At 37.5% G+C, this 20,567-nt stretch overlaps 1 long non-coding RNA gene across 2 annotated transcripts in view; it reads left to right on the top strand.

Moving 5' to 3' along the window:
• The window catches only part of LOC147365792 (uncharacterized), a 29,213-nt gene extending 9,742 nt beyond the window's left edge, over positions 1-19,471 (top strand). Inside the window, exons 2-4 of one of the 2 annotated variants that reach the window (XR_015132745.1) lie at positions 6,629-6,804; positions 7,183-7,317; positions 18,869-19,471. This is a non-coding gene — a long non-coding RNA (uncharacterized LOC147365792). The remainder of the gene's footprint in view (positions 1-6,628; positions 6,805-7,182; positions 7,318-18,868) is intronic. The other variant, XR_015132744.1, reaches the window with a different exon arrangement.
• Positions 19,472-20,567: the final 1,096 nt, after the last annotated feature.

Below are 20,567 nucleotides of genomic sequence, written 5' to 3'. Positions count from 1 at the left end.
CAGCAGCGTGTATATGTCAAGCCTAATCTCCCAATTCATCCCACCTTCCCTTTCCCCGCTCTGTGTCCACATGTCACATGTGGACATGTTCTCTATATCCATGGCTCTATTCCTGCCCTGAAAATAGGTTTATCTGTACCATTTTTCTAGATTCCACATATATGGGTTAATATACAATATTTGTTTTTCTCGTTCTGACTTACTTTACTCTGCATGACAGACTCTAGGCCCATCCATTTCTCTGAAAATGACCTGATATTATCCCTTTTATGACTGAGTGATATTCCACCATATATACGTACTACATCTTATTTATCCATTCATCTGTCATTGGACATTTAGGTTGTTTCCATGCCCTGGTGATTGTAAGTAGTGTCACAATGAACAGTGGGGTACATGTGTCATTTTGAATTATGGTTTTCTCACGATATATGCCCAGCTGTGGGATTGCTGAGTCATATGGACAGGGAGTGGGAGAAAAAGGAATCCACTTGCACTGTTGATGATGATGCCAGTTGATAACAGCCACTGTGGAGAGCAGTATGCTGCTGCTGCTGCTGCTGCTAAGTCGCTTCAGTTGTATCCGACTCTGTGCGACCCCATAGACAGCAGCCCACCAGGCTCCCCCATCCTTGGGATTCTCCAGACAAGAACACTGGAGTGGGTTGCCATTTCCTTCAGTGCATGAAAGTGAAAAGTGAAAGTGAAGTCGCTCAGTTGTGTCCGACCTTTAGTGACCCCATGGACTGCAGCCTTCCAGGCTCCTCCATCCATGGGATTTTCCAGGCAAGAGTACTGGAGTGGGGTGCCATTGCCTTCTCCAGGAGAGTGGTATAGAGGTTCCTTAAAAAGCTAAAAATAGAACTGTTTTCTTTTAATGTATTTTTACTTAGTGAACATTATTGTACTAATTTGTTTACATGTGTCTCTTATTACTAGATTCTAATATTATAGTGGGAAAGCTCTAATCTTTGTGTTTTTATATCCCCAGCATATCACACATATGTCTGTTAAATGAATGGATTAAACTTTTACCCTTGACACCTTGACTCACAATGGACAAATTCCCATTTCAACTCTTTATCATTTTAACTCGTTAAAGATTGAAATGACTCCGATCTCATCTAGGGAAATTAAAGCCAAATCGTGTTCTCAAAGATAAACAATTCTATTTCATCTTTCCATTTGAAGTTATTTGCAAACAATTCCACTTCTTGTTGCTCTGTTCATTCACACACTATCCAGATTTCACAAACTGTACCCAGAGAGTGTGCTGAAAGTTTTGTTTTCTTCTCCTCTTCTGTGTGCATTTAATCATAAACATGTCTCTCAGAATTATATTCAGCATTATAATTTGCATCCCTGCTATACATTTGCATTCATATGTCAACTTTTTTGGAATCCAGGGAGAATTTTATTTCAGCTATACTTAGTAATTAAAAATAAATATCTGTTTTATAGGAGAAAAATTTTTAAATAGATACCTTTAGTATAATATCTTTAGTAAAATAGTATACCTTTAGTATGTTAACAGAAAATACATTCCTGGGAGATGATATACAAGGTACAAGATGCTACATGATGTGATAGAATTGATTTTAGCCCAAGTCTTTCTCATTTGAATGTAACAGTTATAACTTCTAAAAGTTGTGTTAAAAATAAAGATTATTTTAATACTAATCTTAAAATGCTACCTACCTGAGTGACATGTGGTCTGCTGTATTTGCTTGCAGCAAATTCTATTGGTATAATTATATTGTGCTCAAAATATCTATGTATTTTAGGCTAAGTTCCTAGTCTTTGTTGCAAAAACAGTTAATGACTGTGATACGTATAAATATTTATGACTGTAATGAGAATAGCTATGATATACTGATAATGTCTAAGTTTAGATTTTGTCTTTATTGGGTATTCCTGGTTGCTTGGTGGGTAAAGAATCTGCTTACAATGAAGACACAGGAGATGTGGTTTCGATCCCTGGGTTGGGAAAATCCCCTGGAGAAGGAAATGGCATCCCTCTCCAGTATTCTCTTGCCTGGGAAATCCCATGGACAGAAGGGCCTGGCGAGCTATAGTCCAGGGGGTCACAAAGAGTCAGACATGACTGAGTGACTAAACACAACACTGTTAATGTCTAAGTTTAGATTTTGTCTTTATTAATGCAATAGCCTTCGCTATAAATACTATCATCATCATCTCTGTTTTACAGTAAGAAAGCTGAGGCACACAATAAATATTTGTTCAGTGTCACACAGTTAATAAATGGTAGAGATGGTGCATAAATCTAAATAATCTGACCCTGCAACCCCTGCTCCCCACTGCAGTACTATGCAGTACCTCATATATATGAGGAAAGCATATATAAGAAAAGTTGCTATTAGGGTGATGGTGGCCTCATAGAATGAGTTTGGAAGTTTACCTTCCTCTGCAATTTTCTGGAAGAGTTTGAGCAGGATAGGTGTTAGCTCTTCTCTAAATTTTTGGTAGAATTCAGCTGTGAAGCCGTCTGGACCTGGGCTTTTGTTTGCTGGAAGATTTTTGATTACAGTTTCAATTTCCATGCTTGTGATGGGTCTGTTAAGGTTTTCTATTTCTTCCTGGTCGAGTTTTGGAAAGTTGTACTTTTCTAAGAATTTGTCCATTTCTTCCTCGTTGTCCATTTTATTGGCATATAATTGTTGATAATAGTCTCTTATGATCCTTTGTATTTCTATATTGTCTGTTGTGATCTCTCCACTGTCATTTCTAATTTTATTGATTTGATTTTTCTCCCTTTGTTTCTTGATGAGTCTGGCTAATGGTTTGTCAATTTTATTTATCCTTTCAAAGAACCAGCTTTTGGCTTTGTTGATTTTTGCTATGGTCTCTTTTGTTTCTTTTGCATTTATTTCTGCTCTAATTTTTAAGATTTCTTTCCTTCTACTAACCCTGGGGTTCTTCATTTCTTCCTTTTCTAGTTGTTTGAGGTGTAGAGTTAGGTTATTTATTTGACTTTTTTCTTGTTTCTTGAGGTGTGCCTGTATTGCTATGAACTTTCCCCTTAGGACTGCTTTTACTGTGTCCCACAGGTTTTGGGTTGTTGTGTTTTCATTTTCATTCGTTTCTATGCAAATTTTGATTTCTTTTTTGATTTCTTCTGTGATTTGTTGGTTATTCAGCAGCGTGTTGTTCAGCCTCCATATGTTGGAATTTTTAATAGTTTTTCTCCTGTAATTGAGATCTAATCTTACTGCATTGTGGTCAGAAAAGATGCTTGGAATGATTTCTATTTTTTTGAATTTACCAAGGCTAGCTTTATGGCCCAGGATGTGATCTATCCTGGAGAAGGTTCCATGTGCGCTTGAGAAAAAGGTGAAATTCATTGTTTTGGGATGAAATGTCCTATAGATATCAATTAGGTCTAACTGGTCTATTGTATCGTTTAAAGTTTGTGTTTCCTTATTAATTTTCTGTTTAGTTGATCTATCCATAGGTGTGAGTGGGGTATTAAAGTCTCCCACTATTATTGTGTTATTGTTAATTTCTCCTTTCATACTTGTTAGCATTTGTCTTACATACTGCGATGCTCCCGTGTTGGGTGCATATATATTTATAATTGTTATATCTTCTTCTTGGATTGATCCTTTCAATTTCATTTTCAATTTCAATTTCAATTTCAATTTTCAATTTCAATTTCAATTTCAACTCATTCTATGAGGCCACCATCACCCTAATACCAAAACCTGACAAAGATGCCACAAAAAAAGAAAACTATAGGCCAATATCACTGATGAACATAGATGCAAAAATCCTAAACAAAATTCTAGCAATCAGAATCCAACAACACATTAAAAAGATCATACACCATGACCAAGTGGGCTTTATCCCAGGGATGCAAGGATTCTTCAATATCCGCAAATCAATCAATGTAATACACCACATTAACAAATTGAAAAACAAAAACCATATGATTATCTCAATAGATGCAGAGAAAGCCTTTGACAAAATTCAACACCCATTTATGATAAAAACTCTCCAGAAAGCAGGAATAGAAGGAACATACCTCAACATAATAAAAGCTATATATGACAAACCCACAGCAAACATTATCCTCAATGGTGAAAAATTGAAAGCATTTCCTCTAAAGTCAGGAACAAAACAAGGGTGCCCACTTTCACCATTACTATTCAACATAGTTTTGGAAGTTTTGGCTACAGCAATCAGAGCAGAAAAAGAAATAAAAGGAATCCAAATTGGAAAAGAAGAAGTAAAACTCTCACTATTTGCAGATGACATGATCCTCTACATAGAAAACCCTAAAGACTCCACCAGAAAATTACTAGAACTAATCAATGATTATAGTAAAGTTGCAGGATATAAAATCAACACACAGAAATCCCTTGCATTCCTATACACTAATAATGAGAAAACAGAAAGAGAAATTAAGGAAACAATTCCATTCACCATTGCAACGAAGAGAATAAAATATTTAGGAATATATCTACCTAAAGAAACTAAAGACCTATATATAGAAAACTATAAAACACTGGTGAAAGAAATCAAAGAGGACACTAATAGATGGAGAAATATACCATGTTCATGGATTGGAAGAATCAATATAGTGAAAATGAGTATACTACCCAAAGCAATTTATAGATTCAATGCAATCCCTATCAAGCTACCAACAGTATTCTTCACAGAGCTAGAACAAATAATTTCACAATTTGTATGGAAATACAAAAAACCTCGAATAGCCAAAGCGATCTTGAGAAAGAAAAATGGAACTGGAGGAATCAACCTACCTGACTTCAGGCTCTACTACAAAGCCACAGTTATCAAGACAGTATGGTACTGGCACAAAGACAGAAATATTGATCAATGGAATAAAATAGAAAGCCCAGAGATAAATCCACGCACATATGGACACCTTATCTTTGACAAAGGAGGCAAGAATATACAGTGGATTAAAGACAATCTCTTTAACAAGTGGTGCTGGGAAATCTGGTCAACCACTTGTAAAAGAATGAAACTAGAACACTTTCTAACACCATATACAAAAATAAACTCAAAATGGATTAAAGATCTCAACATAAGACCAGAAACTATAAAACTCCTAGAGGAGAACATAGGCAAAACACTCTCTGACATACATCACAGCAGGATCCTCTATGACCCACCTCACAGAATATTGGAAATAAAAGCAAAAATAAACAAATGGGACCTAATTAAACTTAAAAGCTTCTGCACATCAAAGGAAACTATTAGCAAGGTGAAAAGACAGCCTTCAGAATGGGAGAAAATAATAGCAAATGAAGCAACCGACAAACAACTAATCTCAAAAATATACAAGCAACTCCTACAGCTCAACTCCAGAAAAATAAATGACCCAATCAAAAAATGGGCCAAAGATCTAAATAGACATTTCTCCAAAGAAGACATACAGATGGCTAACAAACACTTGAAAAGATGTTCAACATCACTCTTTATCAGAGAAATGCAAATCAAAACCACTATGAGGTACCATTTCACACCAGTCAGAATGGCTGCGATCCAAAAGTCTACAAATAATAAATGCTGGAGAGGGTGTGGAGAAAAGGGAACCCTCTTACACTGTTGGTGGGAATGCAAATTAGTACAGCCACTATGGAGAACAGTGTGGAGATTCCTTAAAAAACTGGAAATAGAACTGCCTTATGATCCAGCAATCCCACTGCTGGGCATACACACTGAGGAAACCAGAAGGGAAAGAGACACGTGTACCCCAATGTTCATCGCAGCACTGTTTATAATAGCCAGGACATGGAAGCAACCTAGATGTCCATCAGCAGATGAATGGATAAGCAAGCTGTGGTACATATACACAATGGAGTATTACTCAGCCATTAAAAAGAATACATTTGAATCAGTTCTAATGAGGTGGATGAAACTGGAGACTATTATACAGAGTGAAGTAAGCCAGAAGGAAAAACATAAATACAGTATACTAACGCATGTATATGGAATTTAGAAAGATGGTAACGATAACCCTGTGTACGAGACTGCAAAAGAGACACTGATGTATAGAACAGTCTTATGGACTCTGTGGGAGAGGGTGGGAAGATTTGGGAGAATGTCATTGAAACATGTGAAATGTCATGTATGAAACGAGATGCCAGTCCAGGTTCAGTGCACGATGCTGGATGCTTGGGGCTGGTGCGCTGGGAAGGCCCAGGGGGATGGTATGGGGAGGTTGGGAGGGAGGAGGGTTCAGGATGGGGAGCATGTGATTTTTTTTTAAATAAAATTTTTGAAAAAAAAAAAAAAGAAAAGTTGCTTTGTGCAGGTTTTACTTTGCTAAATTTTTCAATAGTATCATAATTCATCATTTAAAATCAGAAATGCTCTAATTGCTGAATTAATCTGGAAGAAAATGAAAAGCAGCATTTTTGTTATTATTATAGTAATAATATTTTATTATTTTATTTTATTATTTATTTTATTTTATTATTATTATATTGATTATTTTAGAGAGTCTTGAGGTCAAATAAAGATTTACAAAATTGTGCTTTGATGAAATCTGTGGTTTCAGATATATCATAGAAAATGGTTTTACCTACTTCCTAATGACTGTTTGTGAACTAAAATGTCCCATGTGATTTGCTCTTTTTAGAAGTAGCTCTGAGGACATCAAATATGTTAAGTCTGCTCTGATTTATGGAGACTTTTTACTCCTGCATTCAATAACACCCATGGCAATTTGGGAGGACATAATACAATTTGGTATAAACACGAAGATTATCTTCAGCATTTGCAGCAGAAATTTTGCACTTACATTGATCCTGTCAGGTAAGAGAAAAAAAAAACCACAAAGGATAAACTTCATCAATTCCTTTCTGTAACAAGAGCTTTGTTTTTCTTCACATCTCTGTTCTGTGTCCTGATTAACCTTACTTTTCTGGCTCCATTTATGTTTAATTAATATGCATCCTTTCATAGCAAAACATTTAAAATTTTGATCCTATAAATTAAGAATACATTATAATTCATAAACTGAACCAAAAACTACTTTTGGCATAAGTACAGAGAGAGTGGAAACCTTAGCTAAGAAGTTTGACCCATACCCAACCGGCATCTGCAGAGTTTTGTTACCTAATTTGCAGAATTCATGTAGCTTATTCCATTCACAAAGCCGTAGAGTGACAGAAAGCTTTTTCCATTTTCCAGCAAAATAGTGTACAGGCAGCAGCATGTTATAAAACAAAGCAGCTCTCGCCAGTTAATCAAGATTCTCCAGCTTCTCCTTGTGCCTGGACCTCTGCAGCCTTGCCCAGACATCCTTGCCTAGGTCCATCTGGAACTGTAAGTTCCTCTATGGTTCCAAATAGCAAAGCTCGATACTCCAGAAATGTTTGCTCTAATCCTGATTTGTCTCACACACCCTGTGTTAGAATCTCTGTTCATCTGTATCCATTTACTAGTAATTTGCTCCTGTTCAGTAGATGAATTAATTTTTCTTGTCTATAATTGGATGACAAAGTTCAAGATAGGATCTTCCACCTCAGTCCTGTCCATCTGTTCACCATATCCCATGGCCATGTGTCCTGAACTTTTCATCTCCCATAGCTGATGTGGCTACTTCAGGCTTCCAAGAACTTACATAATGTTAAAACTTAGAACATTTACAAGTTGTCAGGGAACATGTACCCACCCACAAATAATAATCTTTTTTCTTGTTCTTTTTTTTTTTCCAAAAAATAAACTATCCTTTTTTTAACTTTATGATTTATTTCAGTTGAATTGAAAAACGTCTCCAAAGTTTTTTTTCAACACTGAAATTGGGACTTGGTGAAGGGAAGTGGTACAGTTCAGAAGGGAAAGTTCTGCTAAAAAACTCATATATTTTTTTTTGAGCCATGGAAACTATCATTTTGTTGTTTTAACATGGAGTGAAATGATCTGAGCTATGGCTTAGAAATATTAATCTGACTACTGTGTTTTGGATGGCTTAAAGAGAACAGAGTCATGAAAACCAGCTGTAGGATCAATCAGAGTGAGAAAGTAATGAAATCTTCCCTTAAATAGGGAAGTAGTAGTGGAAATTAATAGGAAGAAGACAGTTGTCTGTAGAATCTGGCAGGATTTAACAACTAAGTTGGGGAGAAGGAAAGTCAAAGGTAACTGAGGTTTCAGGTTGCTCACTGCCCACTCTTAGTGCTAATGCTGTTATAGAAAATGGAACAACACAAGAATGAATCCATTCTGCAGTTAGGGAGATAGTGAAATATCCAAGAAGAGGTATTGAACCAGGCAGTGGAAATACAGAATTTATGTTATAAGATTTGAAAGTCTCTACTGATAGCTGTGAAAATGGATATAATTTCTGTGTGAGAGTATATAGTACAGAAAGATGAGTTGCATGGGACTTTAAGATACATTTACTGAGGAAAAAAAGGATTGATAAAAGGAAGTATGCAAGAGGAATAGTCATGAAGTTGTGAGGGGACCCATGAAAATTTGTTTGTTCAGTCCCCAAGTCATGTCCAGCTCTTTGTGACCCTATGGATGGCAGCATACCAGGCCTTCCTGTCCCTCACTATCTCCTGGAATCTGCCTAAGTTCATGTCCATTGAGTCAGTGATGCTATCCAACCATCTCATCCTCTGCTGCCCTCTTCTCCTTTTGTCTTCAGTCTTTCCCAGCTCTTCCAATGAGTCAGCTCTTTGCAGCAGGTGGCCAAGGTATTGGAGCTTCAGCTTCAGCATCAGCTTCCAGTGAATATTCAGGTTTGATTTCCTTTAGGATTGACTGGTTTGATTTTCTTGCTGTCCAAGGGACTCTCAAGAGTCTTCTTCAGCACCACAATTCAAAAGCATCCCTTCTTTGGCACTCAGCCTTCTTTACGGTCCAACTCTCACATCCGTACGTGACTACTGGTCCCATCACTTCATGGCAAATAAAAGGGGAAAAAGTAGAAGCAGTGACAGATTTTCTCTTCTTGGGCAACAAAATCACTGTGGATGGTGACTGCAGCCATGAAATTAGAAGATGCTTGCTTCTTGAAAGGAAAGCTATGACAAACCTAGACAGCGTATTACAAAGCAAAGACATCACTTTGATGACAAAAGTTTGTGTAGTCAAAGCTGTGATCTTTCCAGTAGTCATGTAAGTATCCATGAGGATACACAGTCGCAAAAAAAAAAAGTGAGGAGAGCTTCTTGCAGAAGGTTTATCTACCTGGGGTTCTTGGAGTCTCTTCGATATGCGTATTAATGCTTTTAATCAAATTTGTTATATTTTCAGTTATTGTTTTTCAAATACTTTTTATGCTGTTTTCTCTTTATCCTTTTCTTGTGGAACTCCCACTACCAGGATATTGGTACATTTGATGTTGTCCCACTGGTCTCTTCAGTTTGGATAGCTTCTACTGGTCTGTCTTCAAGTTCACTGATTCTTTCTTGTGCCATCTTGAATCTGCTCTTGTGGCCTTCTAGTGAATTATGGAGAAGGAAATGGCAACCCAAGAACTCCAGTGTTCTTGCCTGGAGAATCCCAGGGATGGGGGAGCCTGGTGGGCTGCCAACTATGGGACCCCACAGAGTCGGACATGACTGAAGTGACTTAGCAGCAGCAGCAGTGAATTATTTTATTTTTCAAATCAGGAATATATGCTTTGGTACTTTTTTTCTAATTTCTGTCACCCTGCTGAAAATCTCTATTTGTCGATTCATTGCTGTCATACTTTCCTTTAACTCCAGATGATAGTTTACTTCAGTGCTTTGAACTAAATAGCTGCTTTTTATAAGAAGCGTTTTGTATTTTTTGTCTGTAAAATCCAACATTTGAGGACAGTCAGACAATGTTTTTATTAACTGCTTTATTTCCTGAATATAGGTCACACATTCTTATCTCTTTGCACGTGTCATAACCATTTTCTTGAAAACTGGATGTATTAGAAATCCAGTGCTCTATCCATTGCACCACAGAGCCTGACATAACTAGATATATTAGGCAATATATCTCAATAAGTCTGGATTCTGATTTTTGTTTTCACTTCTGAAGGTTATTTTTGCTGCTGATTTTGTTTGCTTGTTTAGGAATTTGCCTGGGTTAAATTTGTGAAAATTTTTTCCTCTGCCATTTGCTTGTGCTGATGTCTCTGCTCAGTTTAAAAAATATATAAAAGTAAAGACTTCCCTGATGGTCCTGTGGCTATGACTCTATGCTCCCAATGCAGGGGGACTGGGTTCAATCCCTAGTCAGGGAACTAGATCCCACATGCTGCAACTAAGACCTTACGTGGTCAAATAAATAAGTAAATATTTAAAATATACATATAGATATAGGTTGAAATATGTGTACATTTCATAGATAGATATACATGTACATCTATATGTATCTATACATTATATATAATATCTCCATATATGTGTATATCATTTTACACAGAATTTACAGTCTTAGAAAGTAAGTTTCATTCATTTGCTAAAAGCTATTCAAATTGGCTAATACTATTGAGACTATAGTTTGTTTTTACATTGTGGCTAGTAGAACATTTGTTGTGATTGAGTATAAATTTGGGTTTTTGCCTACTTTTCTTTTAACTTCCATATAGTCAACACCATTAATAACTTTTCTAAAACAGAGATGTGAATGTTTTCTCCTTGCTGAATTCTCAGTCTCATGAATCCAGTTTTAGAACCCTGATTTTAATGGAATAGTCATCTGATTTTTAGTTTGACGGTTCCATACTCAGACCTCCTGGCATCAAGAGAGTAACCCTTCCTAGAACCATGAGAGAAAACAGTCTGTTTTGAGTATGGTAGAAGATAAAAATAAATCTGATAACTCATGTCACATTTTAAAACGTGTATTTTTTATTTAAGAAAAGTGTTAATAAGTTGGCAAACTTATTAACATTTAAATTTCTAGGAACCATTTTTATAGCTGATTATAATATGATTAAATACATTCTTATTGGCTAAATATATCACAACTACATTCTACTGTAATTTTACTATAGTAATTTTTGTTATTTATTAATAACTTCATTATTTTTACCTCCTTATGAAATAGTTGCATGTGTACTGAAATTTTTAATAATGTTCCACAAAAAGATAAAAAGAATAAGAGTTATTGACCATCTTGGATTAATTTTTCCTGAATGCAGTGTCCTCAAGTATATTCTTTTATAACCTCAGGTTTATCAATTTAATTCAAATGATCAGTCTTTGCTGACTAATCCTCTCTGTCATCAGGTGTCCTCCAATTCTAATTCCAGACTTTAGGAACTTTTGAGTTTGTAATCAGAAAGCTCCCTGGTAAGCATGAATGAGACGAAGGTCTTGAATGTTCGTCTCAATTCTGGTAGAACCCAGAGAGTTGTCTCGAACATTTTATCATGCGTCTTTCTACTGACCACAGTTCTCCTATCCCAGAGCGCTGCTCCTTAGTTTATGAGAACTTTAAGTCCCATCATTAAACCTTTACTAATTGCATGTAACCTCTTTGGTTATAATTAGTTTCCCCTGGACTGTAACCAAAGCCCATTCCAGTCTCTATCCATCATCTGAGAAAAGTTAGAATCTCCAGACCTCAATTTTCTGTCTATAAATATGTAAAATAAAAGGGTCAAACTATATGTCTAGCTGGAATGTTTCATAATTTTTTGTGTTTATGTATTTTTGGAATCAGTATCCACATACAGTCTTGCTTAATGTTACTTTGTGTGAATTGGCTATTATTAATATATATATATCTACACATTGTCTATCTATATGTAGCTTCCTAGGCACCACTAATTTTTTCAGGCTTTAACTTACCCTGTTACTATGTCCAGGTATCAGTTCATCTAAAATTACCAGTTAGAACCATTTCTTCTTTCAATCATAAAGAGTCCCCAAACACAGGACCTGCCCTCAAAGAATCTCTCAATATGTACTGAATTGACATGTGTCATTGATCCTCATTTCTACACTCTGCATGGAGGTAGCTGTGCTGGGAATGGTGGTTCTGAAAAGCTAAAGGACTTTAAAAATCTACAGGATCAGTGCTAGATAGGGTAGAGGCCAGTAGCTCTGAAACTGGGTAGTAGGAAATAGAGAAACAAAAAACAGGAACTTTGGGATTCTTTGAGGAGCTTTAAACCACTTTAAAACACCACAGCCCAGATGTTTGTGCTAAAGAAATAAGAAGGCCAAGGAGAAAATATTAGTCAGATCTGGGACTTCATTCATTCCAATAACATGCCTGGCAGAGAAATCACTATCCGTTTTGCAACATAACCTAGGGCAAGTCTGGGCAGGCTTTGGGAGGGTAAAAAGTTGCCTTCCACAAACTGAGCTGGCTTGCAAAGCAACCCACACACATGCCCCACACATGGAATCCTCCTTCTTTCCTTTTTCCTATCCTCTTTTCATTCGTCCTTCATCCTTCCCTCCCTCTATTCTCTTCTTCCTCCTTCTCCTTCTCTCTGCTTCCATCCTCCTTCTCCACATTCTCCCTTCCTTCTCTCTCTCTCTCTATCCTTCTCCAAAATAATCTGTGGGATTGTGGAATGTGTTTGTCAGACAAGTGCATCAGGGAAGATTAAGAATAAGACTGAGGCATGAGTCTTATGGTCATCATAAGCGCTTGAGCTTCTATAAACCTTAATCATTTATTTTATCTAAGCAGTAAAATGTTGGTCTTTACTAATTTGTAGTTCAAGTACACATATTAATAAATGTCCTTGTGTGTATGTGTGTACATGGAAGTGTATATATCTGTGGGTTTGTCTTTATATAAACACTGATGGATATTTTTCCAAATGTACTGGTGCTGACCTTTATTTTGTGTTTAAGCAGAAGGAACTTTATGTTCTACTTTTCCTCTGGAGAGATGGAAAGACTACTAAGGGTGGTGGCGAGGGGCAGATGGAAGACATCTGAAGATGAGAATATCTCAGACTGAAGGCAGCCAGTCTACAAACAAATGTTGCTGTTGTTGTTACTGTTAAGTTGCTTCAGTCGTGTCCGACTCTGTGCGACCCCACTGACGGCAGCTCACCAGGCTCCCCCATCCCTGGGATTCTCCAGCCAAGAACACTGGAGTGGGCTGCCGTTTCCTTCTCCAATGCATGAAAATGAAAAGTGAAAGTGAAGTCGCTCAGTCGTGTCCGACTCTAGCGACCCCATGGACTGCAGCCTAGCAGGCTTCTCCGTCCGTGGGATTTTCCAGGCAAAAGTACTGGAGTGGGGTGCCATTGCAAACAAATGTTGAGCGGCTCAAAAGTAGATCTATCACCACAGCTGCAGCTCCATCAAGTCACCAGTTGGCAGAGCAGAATCTGGCCTCCTTTGTTTTGCAACATCAGCTCACTGTTTTGTTTTGTTTTTTAAATACATTTTAACTTGAAATTGCCCTCCATAACTGAAAGCACCCTTTGCTGTCAGGATTAGTGTTGAAATCTTCCAGCTCACTTAGCAGACAAGATAGTCTTCTCTGGAGGGTCTCTGCGGGGGTTGCTAACCATAAATCACTGCTTCCCTTAGGCCAGCTACCTCCAAACAGCACGAACCCTCAGTTAGGTCAGTAAAAAGGTTTTAAACACTGCTCTGTAGATTGGAATGAACTGGCTGCATCTCAGATTTATCTAGTGAGATTTTTAAAGATATGATCCATGCTCAAGGAATGAGATGCGCTCAGAAATACATTTTTTTAAAAGTTCCTCTAATAATTTTGATGAATAGCCAGGCTTTGGAACCATGACTCACAGCATCGAAGAGAAATGTAACTCCTACTCCTTCCTATTTGCAAACTCCTCTAGTGTCAATAGCAGTGGTGTCCCAAACGGGAGAGAGCCGCCACCAGCAAGCAACACACGGCGCTTGTGAGCACTTGATGTCACACGGCTATTTGATATTTCAAAGGGGTGTTGAAATAACCATATTTTGGACATACTGGGTTAAGGAAAAATTTTATAAAACCTTATTTCACCAGTTTGTTTTGATATATTTTAATGTAGCCACTACACATTTCAGATGACCTATGTGGCCAGCATTATATTTCTTCTGGACTGTCCTTATCTAGAAGGCCACAGCTACCTCAGTTCAGAAATCCTGAGTCATCAAATTCTAAAGGTGAAGGAATCTTGTAGATGACAACAAGCTTTCATTCCATGAATGAGGTTATTGGCACCCAGTTGGGTGCAGTGACTTATTCATGTCCCTCAATTGGTGGTAGAGTCAGAAAGTACCTATCTGGCTCTCCATCAAGTGTCTACTTGACTTTTCCCTCCCATGAGGCCTGTGTTTGGCTGCAGTAGCCACACTGAATATTTCAGGACTCCTCTAACTCTGGGGCACAGAAAGGCATACTAGCCTCAGCCCCTGCTGCCATCTCTGCTCACCTGATCTGTCTTCATAGCTGGTTATTGTTGTTCAGTCGCTCAGTCGTGTCCAATTCTTTGGTGCTTCCAAGTTCATTTCTAAAAAGACATATTTGGGCCTCAAGTTAATGTCTCCCCCTTTCATCATCTCACATTAATTACTGATTTTGACATCCACAGGGAGCTGTGGTTTTAGTAAGGTCTTGGTATCTTTCCAAAGCATGGCTCGGAAAAACAAAAACCCTAACCAACTGAGAAAAAGAAAAAGCAGAAACAAACCCTTTCTAGCTAATTGAGAAGTGTGAAACTTTGAAATTCATTATTATGTTCCCTCCCGACATTTACTACATGTTGGTTTTCTCTAGCATCCAGAAAACAATGTTACTTCTCCAGTTCTAGTGCACTCTTCAGAAGGATCAAGTGCTGATGGGTGGTGAGCCACTCCCTAGCTTCTGCCCTTAAGCTGTAAAAACAAATTATTTTTTACATGGCATCAACATAGCCTTGCTTATATAAGACTTTTTTTTTAACCCCCAAATATTTTTCCTTCTTTCTCATCTGTTAATAAACTATTTGAGAATTTTAAGTAGATAGGTAGCATCCAAAATATTTCCAGAATCCATCACCCTGCAATAGGAATATTTGCTGCTCTGAATGGTACATTCCAGGGACCCACTTTCCCAGATGATTCCAAGCCTGTTGAAGTCTACGTACGTACATGTCCCAAAATGTATGAAAACCTGTTTGTGTATGTATGTGTGTCAAAAGTCTGAAGACACAGGGAAATACGTGGCTGAAGCCTTTGCATTTGATGTATGTTCTTCTGGATTCCTTTGGTTTAAGATGAGCTGTCAAGTGCAGAATTTATAGAGTAATTAATCCAAGTCACTGATAAATTAAAATGCCCCAGGCAAATAAGACTAGGTAAATAAATCTCATTTTAGAATTTCTTAGAACTAGGTCATAAAATGCTTTCTAGTTTCAGTTCATCACTATCTAGTTGAATCCCTGCCACTGGCAGAAGGCAAGCAAGTTAAGTTCTCTTTCCCCGGTTCCAAGGCCCTATATCCAGTGCAGTAAAAATTTCTGATCATTATGCTATTTTCCTCACAAGTTACAGATGTCTTTCAGTGTTGCTGATTCTTCCTGACCATAGAAATATTCACCCTGTGAAAAGACATAAACATAATAATCAATAGATGACTGTTTAGAGATTTTACAGTATCGACACCATCTGCAACAGCAGTCTGCAGCCTATACTTGTACGTATACTGCTGCTGCCTGCTGCTAAGTTGCTTCAATCGTGTCCGATTCTGTGCGACCCCATAAACGGCAGCCCATCAGGCTCCACCGTCCCTGGGATTCTCCAGGCAAGAATACTGGAGTGGGTTGCCATTTCCTTCTCCAATGCATGAAAGTGAAAAGTGAAAGTGAAGTTGCTCAGTCATGTCCGACTCTTAGCGACCCCATGGACTGCAGCCCACCAGGCTCCTCCGTCCATGGGCTTTCCCAGGCAAGAGTACTGGAGTGGGTTGCCAGTGCCTTCTCTGAGTATGTATACTACCATATGATTATTTATAAATGTAGGAGGTGGAAAGAGTCTTTGGCAGTCTTAACTTTGTTGAGGGAAAGAGATATTCTTTGCTGATAAAAAACCTGAGATGACATAATGAAGAAATATGGCAAGACTGGGATGTGCAGTCCTTGGAAGCCTTCTTCCCACTGGCAGGAATTGATGACTCATGATCATTCAGGTGGACCTTCTCTTTGATGAACTGATTACTTCTAAACTGTGGGAAAACTCTGGTGCCTTACAGCTCTAACAATTGCTAATTTTCTTGGTGTATTTCAAAAATGCAAAATCTTCTGTTAAAAGATCTATGTGACCCTTGGAAAAGTCTTAAATGTAGTGTATTGCTTTAAAGATTAGATTGATTAGATTAGATTAGATGTTTAACGGTTAGATTTACATAGATTAGAAAGAATGCAGATGCCACTGTTTCAGTTTTATACTTCTGAGAGGTCTATATCTTTAAACTTTGAAAGTAAACATAAGCAAGATCTCTCCCCATGTACACAGAAACCACCAGCGCAATGTTTTTAAGCTGCAAGTTGGAATCTAGTAGTGAGTTTTGAAATCTATTTAGTCAATGAAAATCTTTCTTTTTTAATGGAACAGACTAAAATAAACTGGTTTCTGAAACTTTGTTTTATACATACCTATTTTAGTATCTTTATCATGTATTGTCTACCTTGCTATTATTGATATCTATTTTCTATCATCTCCTCTATCCATATTAGTTTTTAGTTTAAAAAAAAAAAGGTTTGAGAAAAATCTGCTCTAAAGGAACTGTTAGATTATTAGATTTTGTAACAATTCTTATGATTTTCTAGTAGACTAAATAGGGAACACTTCCTGTAAGTCTGCGTATATAATGACATTCTCTTTTTATAACATCTTCCTCCCAGAACTCCATGTTGGATATTTTGGGGGAGTTTGGAGATTTGGGGTTTTTTTGTTTTTTGGTTTTTTTTGCTTTTAAAAACTGTGTGTAGAAAGACGAAAAATACTTAATGCTGAGTCTTAAAGACACTTAGATCAATTATTAGAGGCCTTTGGATCCCGGCTCAAAGCTCTCTGGGCCAGATTCAGCTCATATTCCTCCTTACTGATGCCGTCTAACAGAAGAAACAGGTGGAATCTCAACTGCTCACAGTCCTTGCCTTGGTGGGCACTGTCTGTCAATGGTGCATCAGATGAAAGAGGTTATGGAAGATCAGGGACCTATTCAAATACTGTCCTTCATGTTCATACTTCATCCATATATCAGTACTTGGAGGTCAGTAGCCAGTGAACCTTGTTTAAACTTCTGAGCAATACTGACACCAAAGTAGAAACAGAAAATTAAAGTGAAAACTTTATAGTGATATGAAAAGCAGAGCATAATTTCTAAAGGAGTTGATATCATAAGAATTATTGCTTCCCTATACTGTTCTGATACTGAAGTCTTTCACTCAGACTAAAGAATCTGACACTTCTTTCATTGTCCATCCAGAATAATCGAGCTGTGATTTGTCATCTCAAAGTCTAGGCAATAGAAGTCACCTACAGAGATAGAAACCAACAATAATTTATATTTTCTTCATTTCAATTCAGTTCAGTTGCTCAGTCATGTCAACTCTGCGACTCTTTGCTCAGGGAGCACGCCAGGCCTCCCTGTCCATCACTAACTCCTGGAGTTTACTTAAACTCATGTCTGTTGAGGTGGTGATGCCATCTAACCATCTCATCCTCTGTCATCCCCTTCTCCTCCTGCTTTCAATCTTTCCCAGCGTCAAGGTCTTTTCAAATGAGTCAGTTCTTTGCATCAGGTGGCCAAAGTATTGGAGTTTCAACTTCAGCATCAGTCCTTCCTATGAATATTCAAGACTGATTTCCTTTAGGATGGACTGGTTGGATCTCCTTGCAGTCCAAGGGACTCTCAAGAATCTTCTCCAACACCACAATTCAAAAGCACCAATTCTCTGGCACTCAGCTTTCTTTATAGTCCAACTCTCACATCTATGCACGACTACTGGAAAAACTATAGCTTTAACTAGACAGACCTTTGCTGGCAAAGTAATGTTGCTGCTTTTTAATATGCTGTTTAGGTTGGCCATAGCTTTTCTTCCAAGAAGAAAGAGTCTTTTAATTTCATGGTTGCAGTCTCCATCTGCAGTGATTTTGTAGCCCCCCAAAATAAAGTCTGTTATTGTTTCCATTGTTTCCCCATCTATTTGCCATTAAGTGATGGGACCAGATGCCATGATCTTAGTTTTCTAAATGTTGAATTTTAAGCCAACTTTTTCACTCTCCTCTTTCACTTTCATCAAGAGACTCTTTAGTTCTTCGCTTTCTGCCGTAAGTGTGGTGTCATCTACATATATGAGGTTATTGATATTTCTCCCAGCAATCTTGATTCCAGCTTGTGCTTCATCCAGACCAATGTTTCTTGTGATGTACTCTGTGTATAAGTTAAATAAGCAGGGTGACAATATGCAGCCTTGACATACTCCTTTCCTGATTTGGAACCAGTCTGTTGTTCCATGTTCAGTTCTAACTGTTGGTTCCTGACCTGTATCCAGATTTCTCAAGAGGCAGGTCAGGTGCTTTATTAAAACTATTCTCCTTATTGGGGAAAGGAAGGTACAGACACTGGTGTCAGTTCCTCGTAAAACTGGCAAATAAAACTTCTTAATATATTTCTGAACTGAGAAAAAGAACATAATAGTTCTAACTGACAATGCTTCTTTTAATAAAAACAAAGATTATATTTAATGTGATATTTTAGCAATTTTCTCACTGAAAGTGAACAGTGTATTTTACCCAGTTTCTTAGTAATGACCTAGTTTCTTAGTAATTTAATAATGACCATTATTGTCAGAATCTTATAATTTTCAGCAGTCATTGTCAGCCATACATGATCAAATTTAAATATGTCTTTTTCTCCTATTTATAACTTCGGTTTAGCTACTATATTCATATATTTTGTCTCCTATATATAGTAAGACCATAAAGAAGGCTGAGCACTGAAGAACTGATGCTTTTGAACTGTGGTGTTGTAGAAGACTCTTGACAGTCCCTTGCACTGCAGGGAGATCAAACCAGTCAATCCTAAAGGAAATCAATACTGAATATTCATTGGAAGGACTGATGCCGAAGCTAAAGCTCCAAGACTTTTGGCCACCTGATGCGAAGAGCTGACTCATTAGAAAAGAAAGATTGCTGGGAAAGACTGAAGGCAGGAGGAGAAGGGAATAACAGAGGATGAGGTGGTTGGATGGCATCACCGACTCAGTGAATATGAATTTGAGCAAACTCCAGGAGATAGTGAAGGACAGTGAAGCCTGGTGTGCTGCAGTCCATGGGGTTGCAAAGAGTTGGACGCAACTGAGCGACTGAACAACAACTATATATAGTAAACACTGTTTTAATACTTAGCAAATGCAGTTTAATACTGAATTGTGACATTAGGAAGGTTTTTGGCTTTCAGAGAATGACATCTGAAGATTAAGAACGTACAAAAGTTACTACTGTTCTTTCGCACTCATAAGTAGAAACTCTGTAATAGAGATCTTTTACTTCAATAAAATTAAGAACATACAAAAGTTACTACTGTTCTTTCGCACTCATAAGTAGAAACTCTGTAATAGAGATCTTTTATTTCAATACAGTATATACAACAGGTGATGTGGTCACGTGGAAACAGCTGGGTGTTTTTCAATATTATTACAAATCAGATTGTCTAATGCTTCCTTTTCACTGCAAGTATTTGTTAATCTCAGCTCATTTGTGGTTTTAAGTGTTGGTATAGTTTGCTTTGTTTCATAAAATCGTATCTGTTGACTTGTGAGGCAAGATCTCTTAGCATTCTTAGCATTCTCTCTGGTTGCTAGGTCATGGTCATTCTTACTGGTATCCAATAAAAGCAAAAGCAATATGGCAGTATTGCTTTCAAACAGTTATCCACCAAATTATGTTTTGATTATAAACTTGCTTACAGAGAAAGAATATTGCCATGTATCTGCATATGAAAAGAAAGTTACATCTTGACATGTTTTCTAATATTTTATTTGTAATTTCTCTTTAATGTTTTTACTTGTTGAAACATGCAGAAAATATTTGAAAGATGGTTTTTGAAGGAGTTGTAAACAAAGGTGACACCATTATCCCACTTTGATTAGAGCATGAATTTCTGAGTGGATGTACCAATTCACTGGTAATTCTCAAGTTACTTTGTGAGTATCAGTATGGATATTGAATGTATCCATATGTTTGAAAATGTTGCCCCTTTGGCCTCATCAGAACAGAATAATAATTAAATCAAGTGCTCAAATACTGTTCTTAATAAAGAAAGGCAATGCCAAAGAATGCTCAAACTACCGCACAATTGCACTCATCTCAAACGCTAGTAATGTAACACTTAAAATTCTCCAAGCCAGGCTTCAGCAATACGTGAACCGTGAACTTCCAGATGTTCAAGCTGGTTTTAGAAAAGGCAGAGGAACCAGAGATCAAATTGCCAACATCCGCTGGATCATGGAAAAAGCAAGAGAGTTCCAGTTATTGACTATGCCAAAGCCTTTGACTGTGTGGATCACAATAAACTGTGGAAAATTCTGAAAGAGATGGGCATACCAGATCACCTGACCTGCCTCTTGAGAAACCTGTGTGCAGGTCAGGAAGCAATAGTTAGAACTGGAC

Source organism: Bos grunniens, chromosome 9, assembly GCF_055505025.1.
Source record: "Bos grunniens cultivar Pamir isolate PY7600 chromosome 9, Bosgru_T2T1.0, whole genome shotgun sequence".
NCBI classification, from domain to species: domain Eukaryota; kingdom Metazoa; phylum Chordata; class Mammalia; order Artiodactyla; family Bovidae; genus Bos; species Bos grunniens.
This window is presented reverse-complemented; position numbering and strand designations above follow the sequence as displayed.